Source organism: Argopecten irradians, chromosome 16 (genome assembly GCF_041381155.1).
Source record: "Argopecten irradians isolate NY chromosome 16, Ai_NY, whole genome shotgun sequence".
NCBI lineage: Eukaryota > Metazoa > Mollusca > Bivalvia > Pectinida > Pectinidae > Argopecten > Argopecten irradians.
Genome location: NC_091149.1, coordinates 18,963,840 through 18,982,806, shown reverse-complemented (window position 1 = coordinate 18,982,806; position 18,967 = coordinate 18,963,840). Strand labels below are relative to the sequence as shown.

The 18,967-nt window shown below is 37.8% G+C and overlaps 1 pseudogene; it reads right to left on the bottom strand.

Moving 5' to 3' along the window:
• Positions 1 to 1,713: 1,713 nt before the first annotated feature.
• LOC138310417 (proprotein convertase subtilisin/kexin type 5-like) lies at positions 1,714 to 15,014 on the bottom strand (annotated as a pseudogene).
• Between the last annotated feature and the right edge of the window lie 3,953 nt (positions 15,015 to 18,967).

Here is an 18,967-nt window from a genome sequence, read left to right as displayed (position 1 = left end):
GCTTTGTAAACAGAAATATTTTACATCAAAATTGTATATAACCTAATAGCACTAATCCAGTTCTGTCTACAATTTAATATCTTCTGTATTTGCATAGTGCAGAGTTATCTGCTTTTGCAGGTAGGTAAAAATTTTCAAGTCATGTATTTGCGAGCGTAACGTCATAAATTTCGGCGAAAACCGCGTGAATTGCGCTCACAAAATATTGATGTACAATTGTAACAACCCGTAAGGGCGCCAATTCTGTAATATGCAAAGACGGAATATCCAGTTGAGGAAATAGATACTTTATAATGGTCAAATATCGTGGATGGTTGATTTTTGTTATATATTCGCGTTGCTACCAAATTCCAAACACCAGAGAAATATTTATTGACGTGCATAAGAACAATAGTTCAAAAGTATTATATGAGTCGGTGAACCATGAAAACTTAAACTCCGCGATTATGATCTGTAGTAAACCGCGCGATATTGTCTCTATGAATTTAAGCACTGTACAGTAACCATTTACACTTTGAATATTACACATGTAAAGCACAACCTCTTATTAAAAATATTTATATCACTTTATCCATACTATAACATCCGTGAAGATATCACCATAAAAACAATATATGTGAAAAGAGATATCAAAAAGAAAATATATTCATTCCACCATAAAAACAATCCATGTAAAAAATAGATAAAAAAAGAAATTGTCATTCCAAATGACTCGCCCTAGAATACGCTTTCACCCAATCGCTGAGCACGAATGTCAATATGCAAGCTGTTTAAAAATACCAGTATCAAACAGAAATGATCAATAAATAAGCATCCGGTCATTTACGAAACAAAATAATTTAACATACATTATATTTCTGTAAAATGCATCATACACAATGGTGAATAAACGTATTGTATCAACACATTTGCATAAATATTAATTAATGAAATTCATGCATATGCCCTCTTAGTCTGCTAAACCTGCCTATATTTATTAGGCTTTTTATTTTTTTCCTAATATATTAGGCCAAAAAAAAAAAAAAAAAAAAAAATATATATAAATAAAAATGCCTAATAATATAGGCAGGTTTAGCGGACTAATGCCCTCTGCACTTAATATGCTGAGAAATAAGATATATATAAGGTGTGTATCAGAAAATGTAGGATGTTTGAGAATATCTACAGAACCACTGGAAAATTTTAAAAATGATGATGATGGTGATTATGATGATGATGATGATGTGAATGATGAAAATGAGGATGACGATGGCGATGAGGAGGATGATTATGATGATGGCGATGATAAGTAAATGTGGCAAAAATGCCACTGTAACATTTCTGCTACAGCGGTCAGGTGTACATTCCAACCAGGATACATATGTTGTATAGAAATTTACTACTTCTAGTGTTCATGTTTCCATAGACACCGTGACAAGTAGAAAAGGTACATCACCGGTAATCACACACTGAACACAGACTGAAATAGGAGGATCTGGAGCTAATATTTTTCGCTCCTTTTATATTTAAGCGAATGCAATATATATAATTATGTTACGGCATAGATAATTTTATTGTAAGCCGCTGATTTTCGTGGGGATACTTTAGAGGGACATCGGTACAGTCGATATAATTCCAACCGAGGAATAATGAAACATATATCAGTTGAACAGACTAATATAACAAAATCGTTAAGATTGAATTTGAAGAAAATCAAAATTCTCTGATTTAAAATTTATGGGTCTGTTCAACATATACATATTTCATTATTCCCAGAGAGAATTATATAAACCGTGCCGATATCCACCTAAGTTGTGAAAATATCCCATTTAAAGATGCTCCACCGCTGACGAATGGTAATTTCTCTCTATCAAAAATAGGAGCAGACGAATTAGTAATTTTCCTCAGTTACAAAAGTTACTTACTTTACACCATTACCACTATTGAAAAGTGCGATTTTATTATTTTACTTCAATACAAAAATATTGAAAATATTTTATTACATCACGAAGCACTATGTCCTATATGGATTGAAGTACTTATTGCGCATGCATGACAAAGCAAAATAGATTATCTTACATTGTGTGTTTATTAAACATATATATACACATGTATACGATTAATTAAGGATTAACTTGAATAGATTTTTTTTATGTTATGGAGATATAACATAAATATCTGAGTGTACTCTAAATAAACCGCGAAGCGGTTTATGATATGAGTCGTCTCAGATTTTTGTGTTACATCTCCATAACATAAAAAATCTATTCAAATTAATCGTTATAATTCAATTACTTAAAGATAATCTCTTCAATACTCTCAAAATTCATTTTGGGACTCTTTTGTCTATGAAATCAGTACGCCGTCATCTCAGCAAATCAGAAGCAACGTTACAAACGTCGACGCCATTTTTTTCCTTTATGTGCTGATAAAGTAAATTTTATAGCCACTGAAAATGCTGGTAATAAGCAAAACTTGAATTATATACAAATTATTGATAAATTGGTGAGTATCATTTTAGCTCTGACGGCGGTTGAGCATCTTTAAATGAACCGACAATAAACCATAACTATATAGCTGTAAAGATTGAGGGACATGTAAATTAACAGATACACAATGATAGTTAAACACACTCCGTTATATAACGTTTATACAGTAACGTCTGTCTTGCCGGGAGAGTCCGTTACCATATCCGTCATGGCGTATCCGTCTGATAATACGTCCTCTCTCAGTAGTGGAGTGTCCCCTGAACACCTCTCCTGGAAATGAAAGTGTTGATCATAGTAAGAATGATAATCATGAAGAAAACGTGAAATGTTTGTATATGAAATATACGGGACGGTTTGTTTGTTTGATTGATTAACCAAAGTCCTTATTTAACAGCCGCTAGGGTCATTTAAGCAAGGCCTCCCATGAATGCGGTGAGCAGCGACATAGCACTATAAAAAGGACAGTTCCACTATAGAAGAAGATACAATACGAACATACCAAAGTCTCCCAAAATACGGATATTTCGTAAACCATTTTATGTAGTCACGTGGTTGCGAGCGTAACGTCACATTTTTGTAGACTAATTCCAGCCTCAGTAACCAAGGACGTGTCATGAGACATTGACGGGAAAATCATCATGACATATTATATAACATACGTATCTTGACAACTGGTTGATATTGGTAAATGTGTTTCGAGTGTGAATGCTTTTGGTTTGATTAACTAACGTCCTATTACTAGCCAGTATCACGTAATGACGGCATCCCATGCATGCGGTGTGTAGCGTGTATGAAGTGCAGGTGTTAGTTTTATGTGACTACGGTATATTCGTGTTGTGTCGTGTGTGAATGCATGGGTTTGTTTGTTTGTTTGTTTGATTAATTAACGTCCTATTAACAGCTATGGTCATGTAAAGACGGCCTCCCATGTATGCGGTGTGTTGCTTGTATGTTGTGCGAGGTGCGTGTTTCGGGAGACTGCGGTATATTCATGTTGTGTCTTCTTGTATAGTGGAACTTTTGCCCTTTTTATAGTGCTATATCACTGAAGCATGCCGCCGAAGACACCAAGCAACACACCCCACCCGGTCACATTATACTGACAACGGGCGAACCAGTCGTCCCACTCGCTTTTTACTGAGCGCTAAGCAGGAGCAGAAACTACCCACCTTGCATGGGAATCTCACCGATGCATGCTGCCAGAAACCACACAGCACAGTCAAGACCAGAAATGAGACGGTGTCAAGCGGGACTTCAGGAAGAAGAATTCTTATCAGATGGGAAGGAAATAAAATATACCAAACTTAGGCGCCTTTTACGATAGTTGTTCAATGGGTGCAACGAGAGCAATTCTTTAACAGTAATTTTCGAATGTTGATTCGGTTTGAAACCATTTGATCACATACCTGCATTTTTGTGAAGCATGTCTGGCAGTTCTTCCTCTGTCTGTAGTAATAGAACCAGACCAGAGCCGCCGTCATGGAGATGATACCAAGCACCCCTACTACTATCAACAGATATACCACGCTCGACAAAATACAACCGTTGTTAACGTAATTAACGAATGTTCCCGGGGGACAGGCATTTACACAGCGTCTACTGTACACAAAGTAGCCCGTCTCCTGGTGACAATGTTTTCTCCTCTATACATGTATTGTCATCAGCGATCACATAGTCATCTTCACACGTACTGACGCACACGTATTGATGCTTGACATACGGATGAGATTTTGGACATACAGAAACACAGTTTCTGGAGTCAGATACATATTTTTGCGGACAATTAATTGCAATACATTTTGTTCCATTTGCGTATGTTTTGCTCGGGCAATCTTCATAGCACTGTTTGTCAGGATTGACGGTGGATGAGTTTTGCTCCCGTGTAAATTTTTTGGTAGCTTGGACATTCATTTACACAATACTGCCCAAGAGCAAAAAGCGGACATGACGTCACACACCGGATATTGTCAACAAATTGATTATCTAAACATCGCTTCCGGCAAATTGTTCCATGTTTAGAATACTCGATATATTGGTACTCGTGGACGCAATATTTTACGTCTACACATAAATCATCGATTATAACTTTACCTGCAGAACACCTCAACATGCAGGTGTCACTGTCCTGGATATAGTTTTTCCGGACAAACATTAGAACAAACTATTCCATGAGCATGTGTTGTTTTTAAATTTAAAGTGACTGGACATTGCTTTACACAAGTTTGATTCACAACAAACGGTTTGTCGTCTGGGCATGATAAAAGGCATTGGTCGCTATTCATAAGTCGTGGCGCGGAGCAATTCTCTGAGCACACAAAACGCTAACTGGTTTGCAATAGTTGTAGTAGCAGAGAGCCATCTATCCGATTCGGGACACTTTTTCCAAACAGGTGTAATTCCCCCGGAAACCTATAAATGGATTGACACAATGATCATAACAAAAATCGCCATTTGTAAAAGTATTCTCTGGACAGTTTGACACACATTCGTACGCTAACAACGCTCCATGTCTGTCACTTCTGTATTTAAACGGATGAGAAGATGGACATTTATCTAAACATGTGAAGTTAAAGAAAAATGTATAGTCGGGACACTGATAGAAACAGTTATTATGCCATGTGAATTCCCCTTTGGGACAGACTGCGGCAACACGACATTCTACCCGTGTTGCACTTATTTGATGTAGGAATGGACGCGAGTTCGGACACTCACATTGACCGTTATTCACATCCATCTCAACATCAGGACACGAGAATAGACAGGTGCCCTCATAACCAACCCATCCGAGATCGACATTTTGGCAAGCATACCCTATTCTCTTTGAAGGGATGCGACTCCGGACAAACTTTTACGCATGTGTTATTGAAAATATAGTTATCAGAAGGGCATTGTTCCGATACACAGACAAAAGGAGGTGATTCTCCCGTAGTAAACGGCAGTTTGTCCGGACAGCTTGAAACACACTTGATATTACTTTCGTACAATATATAAGGGCAATTTGATTCACAGTGGTTCTCTTCTAAGTAAGTTGAAGAAGGACAACTATCGGTACACACTGCTATTTGGTACGGCGAGAAGCTTCGAGTCACGTTATATGTGTATGGGAATATTTCAGGACAATCACTTACACACAAGAACCATTCCACAAATAGTCCTGACCGATAGGGCATTCTAGTTCACATTGGCTTCCATTGAACACTGTGTAACTAGGACAGTCTGAGACACAAATGGTTTTATTCCAGACTGAGACAGACTTCTCGGCCTCAGGAGGGCAATTTTCAACACAGGTCGACCTATACACAAAAGTTTGATCTGGACATGAACTTAAACACTTCCGGTTATACAGGAAATAGCTCGATGTGCATGCTGAAACACAATATCCATTTTCGTCATATGGTTTGTCATCAGGGCACTTCGATACACAACTGTCATTCAAAACAAACGGCAAAGCATCAGCACAACTCTGTAAACATTTTCTTCCCTTTGGAAAGGTTCCATTTGGACATTCGGACATGCACTGGGTGCTATAACATAACGGTGTTTCTTTGGAACAAACTGTAGTCCCACAGAGGTCAAAGTTCAAATCACTTTTTTCTGCTCTACAAGTTATATTGTTGTCGTGTTCTGTATATCCGTATGGACAGAATGTCAGGCACATGCTCATGAATTCAAAAGGTATATCCGCTGGACAATTTTCTAAACACGTAGGTTCGAACATTACTTGAAGGAGCGGTGATGGACAGTCTGAGATCCCGCGTAGATTGGGCATGTCTGTCTCCCCAGCGGATCGGGTGTTTATCTGCAAAAGATAAAAATCTGTCTCATTAATCAGGTCCACAAATGTAAATGTTTTCATATATATTGTATGTTTGATACAATGATGACTCACCGATATTGGGAAAACATGTTAAATCTATTTATGTTTAGCATGCGGATGTATTCTTAGTAAAATCTAACTTCTTGTTAAATATTGATTTTCAGGATTAAAAAAATAACTACTCCATCTAATCATGTTAGAAGTGGTATTTTAAATTGTTTGGTTTGCTCTGTTAGATTTATAACATCCTGGGACATTAAAGGAGCGCGTCTTATATGTGCATTGTTTTGCGGTAAGTGGCTATATTTAGGGAGGCTGCAGTGTATTCTTGTTGTGTATTCCTTGTAATAATGGACATTTTGTTCTATTTATAGTGCTTTATCACTGAAGCATGCCGTTTAATAAACACATTAATCCCTGCAGGTAGGGCGTTAGAACTGTACCTGCTGCCCCTATTGCATGATCGTAAAAGGCGACTAAATTAAGGATCTTATCTTTTCTTTTCTTCCTAACTGACTTTATCTTTCCTAATGCCTCCCTTGGCACCGCCTCACTTTTGGCCATGGGGTGAGCGTTCGCCCCTGTGAGGCACTGGGTTCTGTCCCCTGGCCGAGACACACCAAAGTCGTTAATTAATCAAACAAACAAAATAATTGGACAAGGGGCAAATCAGTTGTCCAACTTTCGTTATGGTGAACGTCAAGCAGAAGCAAGGACTACTTTTATGAACTTTGCCGTGTCTCGACTTCCTCACACGGGCGGGCTTTTAAGCGAAACGGTGTCAAAGTCAGTAAAGGAGATGAGTAAAGGTAAGCCCCGAAATTTAGTCGCCTTTAATAAAATACGAAGGAACCAGTCTCTTACTTATTGTTTGTACTCTAGGTATGGTTTGGAAGCTGCACCAATGTATACATATTTTTGGTTGTTTTCAAGGCCCATCGACAGCCTGGGTCATTTAGGTCCAAACGAACGTTTAAATTATGTAAGTTAAAAATAAATAGTGTGTTCTAAAATGATCTCTATGTTTGCAAGGCGATAAAAAAAAATTTGAATGATAAAAGATATTTCCATTTAAAACAAATTAATTATATTGAACAGTGGATGGAATGGTATATATATTTGATCATATGAATATAAATATAAAACAGGTGAAACTAATTTATCAGTCTGCTTTTATTATTTTTGAAAGTTATATGTGCCGTAATTTTCATACCCACGAATCAAGAAAAGCTTTTAATATTTTATCATTCAACACCAAACACATTTTGAGAATTTCAATACATGGTATGCATTGGTTTTAATTTTACACGTACAAATAAGAGCTGAATATGATTTTAGCAGTACTAAAACAAATCTTCATTGTATTTACACCTACAGTTCCGTGAAATGAGTACATACGGTCCGACCATGAAGCCATATTTTTGTCTAAATTTATTTTACATTTTTACAGTGATTTATGCTTGTTTGTCAGTTCATTTGAATGTTTTTACAGCTTAGTTCACCAAACCTAATGGTTTTCAAAAGATTACAGAAGAAACAAGAGATCCCAGAGGGATCTTGGCGCCCACCAAAGAATGATCTATGTCTGACAATGGAAAGAGGGATCTTTTCTCTCTGCTTTTCAAACTTTTGCAAACATACTACATATAAAATTTGAGACAGATCGCTTCAGTACTTTCTGAGAAATAGCAGTAACAAACTTCAACTATCAAAATCCAAGATGGCTCCTTGGCGGCCATCTTGTAAATCGATCGGTCCCAAATCGAAATATGCACAACTAGGGCCATAGAGGAACCTATATATGAAATTTGAGACAGATTCATTCAATACTTTCTGAGAAATAGTGATAACAAACTTTAACTATCAAATTCCAAGATGGCAGCCTGGCGGACATTTTGTTGACCGATCGATCCAAAAACGCATTATGCACAACAAGAGCCCTAGGGAAACCTACATATGAAATATGAGAAAGATCCCTTCAGTACTTTGTGAGAAATAGCGATAACAAACTTTAACTATCAAATTCCAAGATGGCAGCCTGGCGGCCATTTTGTTGACCGATCGATCCAAAAACGCATTATGCACAACAAGAGCCCTAGGGAAACCTACATATGAAATATGAGAAAGATCCCTTCAGTACTTTGTGAGAAATAGCGATATTAATCTTTAACTATCAAAATCCAAGATGGCTGCCTGGTGGCCATTTTGTTGACCGATCGATCCAAAAACGCATTATGCACAACTAGGGCCCTAGGGGAACCTACATATGAAATTTGAGAAAGATCCCTTCAGTACTTTCTGAGAAATAGCGATAACAAACTTTAAGTATTAAAATCCAAGATGGCTGCCTGGCGGCCATCTTGTTAACCGATTGGTCCCAAAATGCAATATGCACAACTAGGGCCCTAGGGGAACCTACATATGAAATTTGAGAAAGATCCCTTTAGTACTTTCTGAGAAATAGCGATAACAAACTTTAAGTATTAAAATCCAAGATGGCTGCCTGGCGGCCATCTTGTTAACCGATTGGTCCCAAAATGCAATATGCACAACTAGGGCCCTAGGGGAACCTACATATGAAATTTGAGAAAGATCCCTTCAGTACTTTCTGAGAAATAGCGATAACAAACTTTAAGTATCAAAATCCAAGATGGCTGCCTGGCGGCCATCTTGTTAACCGATTGGTCCCAAAATGCAATATGCACAACTAGGGCCCTAGGGGAACCTACATATGAAATTTGAGAAAGATCTCTTCAGTACTTTCTGAGAAATAGCGATAACAAACTTTAAGTATCAAAATCCAAGATGGCTGCCTGGCGGCCATCTTGTTAACCGATTGGTCCCAAAATGCAATATGCACAACTAGGGCCCTAGGGGAACCTACATATGAAATTTGAGAAAGATCCCTTCAGTGCTTTCTGAGAAATAGCGATAACAAGAATTGTTAACGGACGGACGGACGGAAGGACGGACGGAAGGACGGACGGACCACGGACAAAAAGCGATTTGAATAGCCCACCATCTGATGATGGTGGGCTAAAAATAGCATGTCGAAACTTTCTCACAGATGGCACACAGGGCTAGCTCTGGGTCAAAATTGGATTCGCCAATTGAAATTTGCGGGTCGCGTGTCGATCTACTCAGTTATTCTTCAAGGGGACAATTTTTTATATCTTTTATATTGATTAGAATATTACTTTAAAATTTATAGTTTTTTAATATTATGGAGTTCCATATTGAATGACCAAAACAACCAGCAATACCCAAATTGCTAGTATTGTGTACATCGTTCAATGTAAGAGAATTGTTTCAATTTTCTATATCATGCAATGTCGACTTGAGAAGTAATTACAGGTATAGCTACATGGTGAATAGATAACAGCTCATTGCAGTATCATTAGATTAGATAATATCCACGTGTTTATTTCTACATAAGATTATATCCACGTGCATATCAGAACCTGTTATAGCAAGAGGCCCAGAGGGCCTGTATCGCTCACCTGGTTTGTAATGCCAAGTAATATTTTGAATACAGGTTCATCGTTTCTTTTCTGAAGGAATTTTAATATTAACCTCTAAATCCCCTATTGGGCCCCACCCCTCCAGCCCCCGGGGGGTCAAAGCCAAAATTTATACAAGTTCTGTTACCCTTCCCCCAAGGATGTTTATGGTCAAAATTGGTCAAAATCTAAGCAAAACTCTAGGACAAGTAGCAATTTAAAGGATTTACCTCTATTTCCCCTATTGGGCCCCATCCGTCCTGCCCCCAGGGGGCCAGAGCCAAAATGTATCCAAGTTCTGTTCCCCTTCCACAAAGGATGCTTATGGTCAAATTTGGTTACATTCCATGCAGAACTCTATGACAAGTAGCGATTAAAAGCATTTACATCTATTTCCCCTATTGGGCCCTGTCCCTCCTGCCCCCGAGGACAAGAGCCAAAATTTATACAATTCTGTTCCCATTCCCTCAAGGATGTTTGTGGCCAAATTTGGTTACAATCCATTCAGAACTGTATGACAAGTAGCGATTAAAAGGATTTACCTCTATTTCTCCTATTGGGCCCCACCCCTCCTGCCCCCGAGGGACCAGAGCCAAAATTTATACAAGTTCCGTTCCCCTTCCCCCAAGGACGTTTGACGCCAAATTTGGTTACAATCCATACAGAACTCTATGATTAGTAGCGGTTGAAAGGATTTACCTCTATTTCCCCTGTTGGGCCCCACCCCTCCAGCCCCCGGGGGTGCCAGAGCCAAAATTTATACAAATTCTGTTCCCCTTCCCTTAAGGATGTTTGTGGCCAAATTTGGTTACAATCCATGCAGAACTGTATGACTAGTAGCGATTTAAAGGATTTACCTCTATTTCCCCGATTGGGCCACACCCCTCCAGCCCCCGGGGATGCCAGAGCCAAAATTTATACAAATTCTGTTCCCTTCCCCCAAGAATGTTTGTGTCCAAATTTGGTTACAATCCATGCAGAACTCTATGACTAGTAGCAATTTAAAGGATTTGCCTCTATTTCCCCTATTGGGCCTCGCCCCTCCTGCCCCCGGGGGATCAGAGCCAAAATTTATAAAAGTTCTGTCCCCCCAAGGATGTTTGAGGCCAAATTTGGTTACAATCCATGTAAAACTCTATGACAAGTAGCGATTTAAAGGATTTACCTCTACTTCCCCTATTGGGCCCCGCCCCTCCTGCCCCTAGGGGGTCAGAGCAAAAATTTATACAATTCTGTTCCCATTCCCTCAAGGATGTTTGTGGCCAAATTTGGTTACAATCCATTCAGAACTGTATGACAAGTAGCGATTTAAAGGATTTACCTCTATTTCCCCTATTGGGCCCCGCCCCTCCTGCCCCCGGGGGACCAGAGCCAAAATTTATACAAGTTCTGTTCCCCTTCCCCCAAGGACGTTTGACGCCAAATTTGGTTACAATCCATGCAGAACTCTATGATTAGTAGCGGTTGAAAGGATTTACCTCTATTTCCCCTGTTGGGCCCCACCCCTCCAGCCCCCGGGGGTGCCAGAGCCAAAATTTATACAAATTCTGTTCCCCTTCCCTTAAGGATGTTTGTGGCCAAATTTGGTTACAATCCATTCAGAACTGTATGACAAGTAGCGATTAAAAGGATTTACCTCTATTTCTCCTATTGGGCCCCGCCCCTCCTGCCCCCGAGGGACCAGAGCCAAAATTTATACAAGTTCTGTTCCCCTTCCCCCAAGGACGTTTGACGCCAAATTTGGTTACAATCCATGCAGAACTCTATGATTAGTAGCGGTTGAAAGGATTTACCTCTATTTCCCCTGTTGGGCCCCACCCCTCCAGCCCCCGGGGGTGCCAGAGCCAAAATTTATACAAATTCTGTTCCCCTTCCCTTAAGGATGTTTGTGGCCAAATTTGGTTACAATCCATTCAGAACTCTATGACTAGTAGCAATTTAAATGATTTACCTCTATTTCCCCTATTGGGCCCCACCCCTCCTGCCCCCGGGGGATCAGAGCCAAAATTTATACAGGTTCTGTCCCCCAATGATGTTTGTGGCCAAATTTGGTTACATTCCATGTAAAACTCTATGACAAGTAGCGATTTAAAGGATTTACCTTTATTTCCCCTATTGGGCCCCGCCCCTCCTGCCCCTGATGGGTCAGAGCCAAAATTTATACAATTCTGTTCCCCTTCCCCAAAGAATGTTTGTGTCCAAATTTGGTTACAATCCATGCAGAACTCTATGACTAGTAGCGATTTAAAGGATATACCTCTATTTCCCCTATTGGGCCCCGCCCCTTCTGCCCCTGGGGGGACCAGAGCCAAAATTTATACAAGTTCTGTTCCCCTTCCCCCAAGGATGTTTGTGGCCAAATTTGGTTACATTCCATGCAGAACTCTATGACAAGTAGCGATTTAAAGGATTTACCTCTATTTCCCCTATTGGGCCCCGCCCCTCCTGCCCCCGAAGGACCAGAGCCAAAATTTATACAAATTCTGTTCCGCCTTCCCCAATGATGTTTGTGGCCAAATTTGGTTACAATCCATGCAGAACTCTATGACTAGTAGCGATTCAAAGGAAATGTTGACGGACAGACGGACGGACGACGGACGCCGCGCCATTAAATACGCTCACCGGCCCTTCGGCCAGGTGAGCTAAAAATTAAATATGGTCCGATTTCCTTCTGATTTCAATGACTAATACCTTGTCACGTGAAGGGTGGTATATTTAGAAACATCAGAGTCGATATTCCGCTGGAGAACTCACATTAGCCAAATATCGAGTTCGTCAAGGCGGTTTCCTAAGCCCATTGTTTTTTCGCGAAAAGTACTTGCGTTTATAACATGAAAACTATTATTTTTTTAAGAACGATAATATTTTATTTAAAATTAAGGACTGATAATTAGGTCAATATGGTGTTATACCGACCTCACCGAATCCAAAATAATCATTTAATTCTACTGTTTTATACCAGGGCGGTATGACACCATAAAATCTATAAACTACACCAAAGATTAATAATCAATTAATAGTTAAAATTAACTTAAATATATTTTTATGTTTGGAAATAACCTAATTTGAATGAAAATAAGTCAATCAGAAAACGACATTGAAACGAAGATGCCATTTTTACGTTATAAGATGTTCATACATTTTTACAAGCGACATCATTACAAGGGAGACGACTCTCAAATTGATGTGTTCGATATAACATTAACTTCATCTAAATCTTTGTGATAGGATAAATTTGTGCCTAAAGCGTCAGTTCACCTCTTGGCAACGTAAATATGTGCTTTTTTTGTGTTTTAAAGGATAAAATGAATATTGATTAACATACATGTACAGTAAAATTTAAATGTACAGGTAGATATACAAGTACTAGCCCGAGAGACTCTGGCCCTGACACCAAACTTAGACATTATGACGGATAACTAAAGATGTCTGGCTTAGGGTCGATGGGTTGTAGTTCCGAACACAGGGACTTGTAACGTAGGTTGTGAGAAAGTATGTTGTGTATTCATGTGTACTAGGCCTAAGGTTATATACTATATAAAAGGACAAGGGAACCAACGGCTCGCTTGGAAGAGGTACACCTGCCTCTACAAAAGTCGCCCGTATTCCGTCAAACATGGATAAATATGTACATATATAATACCAATACATTCTTAAATAAATTTGCGACATGAAAAACACAACTTCAATCACGATATAATATATTAACATACCTTTATTTCACTATGAACGTGGAAAATGCAGTCAGATTTCCTCGCTGTCGTTTTGCTTGTCCACTGAAATCTAGGTTAAACACGTTTGAGTGGATATTGTGTACCCCATACCCGGACCCGAACTGGAAACCCCATATACACAGTGCCTGTATACTAAAAGCTACAATATTAATGTGGTAACCGGTAAAGTAAAACATTAGAGTCTCGACTTAAGTTAGATTATTCAATTAATGATACGTGTACTTCAAATAAAGGTACTTCTAAGAACCTTAACCATGAAACTTAATTTATACAGAGTCTGGGTACAGAATTTCAGTGCAGTATCGGGTAAGGGCGGGTACACTAAAAAAAAGGTACTTATACGAACAAGAGTCGAGTGCTGGATAAAAAAGTGTGATTCCTCGCTTAGTTGTTGGATTAGATTAATGAAAGCTTTATCGGAGATAGCCTATTTGTATTTGCAATGGGAAAATATCACCAGAAAGTGAAATGAATGCATACAAAATTTGTTACAAGGGAATAGTGTAAGTGCCTTTGACCTAGATTTCACTGGACAGGCATAACGACAGTGAGGAAATCTGACTGCATTTTCCGCGTTCATAGTGAAATAAAGGTATGTTAATATATTATTTCGTGTCTGAAGTTGTGTTTTCCGTATCGAAAATTTATTTAAGAATATATTAGTATTAATTATATACATATTTATCCATGTTAGACGGAATACGGGCGACTTTTGTAGAGGCAGGTGTACCTCTTCCAAGCGAGCCGTTGGTTCCCTTGTCCTTTTATATAGTATATAGGCCTAGTACACATGTATACACAACAGACTTTCTCACAACCTACGTTACAAATCCCTGTGGTTCCGAACCTGTTACATGTAAGCTTAGTACACTACATGTACATTATACAGTATCGTTGTGCAAATAAAAGAACATATGCTGAAATCCATCAAAACATAATCAAGGGTGATACGCCAGAACAAATGGTATAGTAATAATAAATTCACAATTACATATTCGAATTTTGCTTTGTGAATATTAACCCGGGCATTTCCAGTGTGACTTCATGTTTCACCCCACACCGGTTACGACATTTACTGTATACCATTGTATAGTAAACAAAATAGGTATATTATAATATGCCCAAAACTAGCATCATTGAATGATATATTAAATAAACCATATTCTTAATGTATTAAACTGAGGCAATGATATCAAACAGGCTGTTATCATACACTGATATCAAAGATATCATTTGTTTACGATTCGTTTTCAGGTTAGCGTGTGTACACTTTGTGTTATCGGCTTTGACGGCACATATATGTAACACTGTCTTAACACACGTGTAGCGGACACATGTGTTGTAAACCTACCTGATATATGGATACGACCACTAAAATAAGATGATGTACCAGGGTCATAGTCTTATATTTATCGCTGTCCTTCGATCTCCGGTGTGACACATAAACACGACCTACTTCCGATCACAAGTATACACAAAGATGGCCTTTCAGCCGTGACGCTGTACGGGAATGGTACATGTAGAATTAATCGATATATCACGTCGGTTGGCGGCTATAAATAACCTATATAGCTACCTAGAATAACCTTCTATACTGTGACCAAATGTCGCGTTTTATTTTAGAACATGTGCCACGGTACTTTGCTATGAATACATGTATATATTCTGATATTAGTTATTGTGACCGTAAAATGCGGAGTTCAGGGCGAAACGCCAACGGCCTACGATTACTACCCGATACTGCCTCAACTGCATCAAGCGTTAGGACGCAAAAACAAGAATTTTAATTGATGAGAAAACCTGTTGTGAAGGTGATCACGAGGTTCAGTCCTGTGTTAAAAATCCCAATGGACCGGCTCTACACCATCAACACATGCAATGTAAAAATGTATATAATGTCATCATAGGCATACTTTATTGTTTGTTTGATTCAGATAACGTCCTATTAACAGCCAGGGTACACTCTATAATGGACCAAAATCACATCACCTTGAAGTTAGTTAAATTCGACATATCAATTCAATGATAATTTAAGCGTACGTTTTATGTATAAACTATTGTTTTATGAATATATATTAATGCTCGTATATTATCATTTGTTTCTAAAAAAATATTAAAGTACGTATGCTTTCATTTGTTTATGCTATTGATTATTTGACGCCTAATATAGCTATGTTGTATGACATTTGCAATTATTTGACAAATACTGATCGAAATCTGCAAATTTAAACTCAATCTGATTAAAAAACAAATCCTTATAACCACTCCGTTTAATAGAGGCTCTGACAATATACTTACATCTTAAAACAAACTTATACACATTACTTTTGGGGTGCTACAAGGCTACAAGTTTTTACAATAATATTCATGGAGAAAATATACTATTACTTTTACACTTATGTACATTTACTTTTGTAGTGCTATAAGGTGATGCAGTGTCTTCAGTAATATTCATGGAGAAATATATACTATTTCTTTACACTTGTGTACATTTACTTTTGTAGTGCTATAAGGTGATGCAGTGTCTTCAGTAATATTCATGGAGAAATATATACTATTTCTTTACACTTGTGTACATTTATTTTTGTGGTGCTATAAGGTGATGCAGTGTCTTCACTTATATTCATGGAGAAATATATACTATTTCTTTTACACTTGTGTACATTTACTTTTGTGGTGCTATAAGGTGATGCAGTGTCTTCAGTAATATTCATGGAGAAATATACACTATTTCTTTTACACTTGTGTACATTTACTTTTGTGGTGCTATAAGGTGATGCAGTGTCTTCAGTAATATTCATGGAGAAATATACACTATTTCTTTTACACATCTGTACATTTACTTTTGTGGTGTTATAAGGTAATGCAGTGTCTTCAGTAATATTCATGGAGAAATATACACTATTTCTTTTACACTTGTGTACATTTACTTTTGTGGTGTTATAAGGTAATGCAGTGTCTTCAGTAATATTCATGGAGAAATATACACTATTTCTTTTACACTTGTGTACATTTACTTTTGTGGTGTTATAAGGTAATGCAGTGTCTTCAGTAATATTCATGGAGAAATATATACTATTTCTTTTACACTTGTGTACATTTACTTTTGTGGTGCTATAAGGTAATGCAGTGTCTTCAGTAATATTCATGGAGAAATATACACTATTTCTTTTACACTTGTGTACATTTACTTTTGTGGTGCTATAAGGTGATGCAGTGTCTTCAGTAATATTCATGGAGAAAATACACTATTTCTTTTACACTTGTGTACATTTACTTTTGTGGTGTTATAAGGTAATGCAGTGTCTTCAGTAATATTCATGGAGAAATATACACTATTTCTTTTACACTTGTGTACATTTACTTTTGTAGTGCTATAAGGTGATGCAGTGTCTTCAGTAATATTCATGGAGAAATATATACTATTTCTTTTACACTTGTGTACATTTACTTTTGTAGTGCTATAAGGTGATGCAGTGTCTTCAGTAATATTCATGGAGAAATATATACTATTTCTTTTACACTTGTGTACATTTACTTTTGTGGTGCTATAAGGTGATGCAGTGTCTTCAGTAATATTCATGGAGAAATATATACTATTTATTTTACACTTGTGTACATCTACTTTTGTGGTGCTATAAGGTGATGCAGTGTCTTCAGTAATATTCACGGAGAAATATACACTATTTCTTTAAACTAATGTAATTTACTTTTGGAGTGCCACTAGATGATGCAGTTCCATAATATTCATAGAAAAAATAGCCAATTTATCATTTGTCCTGTGAGTGTACAATATCATTTAACATGTGCACATTTACTTTTGAAGTGTTGCAAGGTGATGCATTTTCCCCAATAATATTCAGAGAAAAATAAAATCTCGTCTGTGTTATGGGTGTACTATTTTTAGAATATACACTTTCATATGTTGTGACTGTACCTTTAGAGTGCTGCAAGATGATGAATGGATGCAGTTTCATCAATAATATTCATAGATAATTTAAACATACATGTAAAATTTAACACGAGTTGTTGGTGTAATTTTTTTTCCGGTGTAACTGTTTAGAAAAAAACTCTTGACTTGCTGAACGTAGTGCCACCTTTGGAAATCATATAGAAACAAATCAATTTGATTAAAATACAGATCCTTATTATTACTTTGATAAGAGGATCTGATAACATCCCATTAGGGGTCACGTCCAGATGACCTTTGGAAATTGCCAATCAAATTGGTAATACCAGAATTTTGACTGGGGACGAAATAGTTCGAAAAAACCGTCCGAATTATTTTTGTGTACGTAGTCATCTCTCCAAAATAGCACAACAAAGCTAAATGTATATGCATTCTTGGACGAAATGGCGTTATCAATTTACTTAGCAATGTGTAGAAAATGCATGTGATCTGAAGTACACGTGATAAAAAGACCATCCGAACATGACCTTTTATGAGATGTTGTCAGATTCTCTATTGAATTGTACCTGCTGCCCCTATTGCATGATCGTAAATGGCGACTAAATTTAGGATCTTATCTTTTCTCTTCTTCCTCACGGACTTTATCTTTCCTTATGCCTCCCTTGGCACCGCCTCACTTTTGGCCTTTAGTTGAGCGTTCGCTTCTGTGAGGAATGCTCTGGGTTCTGTCCCCTGGCCGAGATACACCAAAGTGGTAGTGTCTGCTCCTGCTTAGCGTTCAGCATACAGGGAGTGGGACGACTGGTTCGCCTGTTGTCAGTATAATGTGACCGGGTGGGGTGTGTTGCTTGGTGTCTTCGTCGGCATGCTTCAGTGATATAGCACTATAAATAGGGCAACAGTTCCACTATACAAGAAGACACAAATGAATATACCGCAGCCTCCCAAAACACGCACCTCGCACAACATACACGCAATACACCGCATACATGGGAGGCCGTCCTTACATGCTCATAGCTGTTATTAGGACATTAATTAATAAAACAAACAAACAAATATGTTTTTATGTAATGGAGATATAACCCAAAAATCAGAGTGTACTCTCATCATTAACCACTTCACGGTTAATTTAGATTACACTAAGATTTTTAGGTCACCTGACCATAGGTCATTATGACCTATTGCGATAGTCTTTTGTCCGTCGTCGTGCGTAGTAAATATAAACCGATGTTAATGAAATTTTCTATGTAGACTAACATCGGAAAGATATCGGACGTGTTTGAAAATCAGCGTGATTCTACAGTAATTTACGGAGTAATTGCCCTTTGCATTAATAATTTTTATTGGGCCTTGCGAACGCGATAACTTGAGTAAATTTGAAACGATTTTTATGAAACTTTGTATGTAGACTAACATTGGAAAGATCTGGGACGAGCTCGAAAATCAGCGTGATTCGACTGTAATTTACGGAGTTATTGCCATTTGCACTAATAATTATGATTGAACCTTGTGAATACGATAACTTGTGTAAATATGCA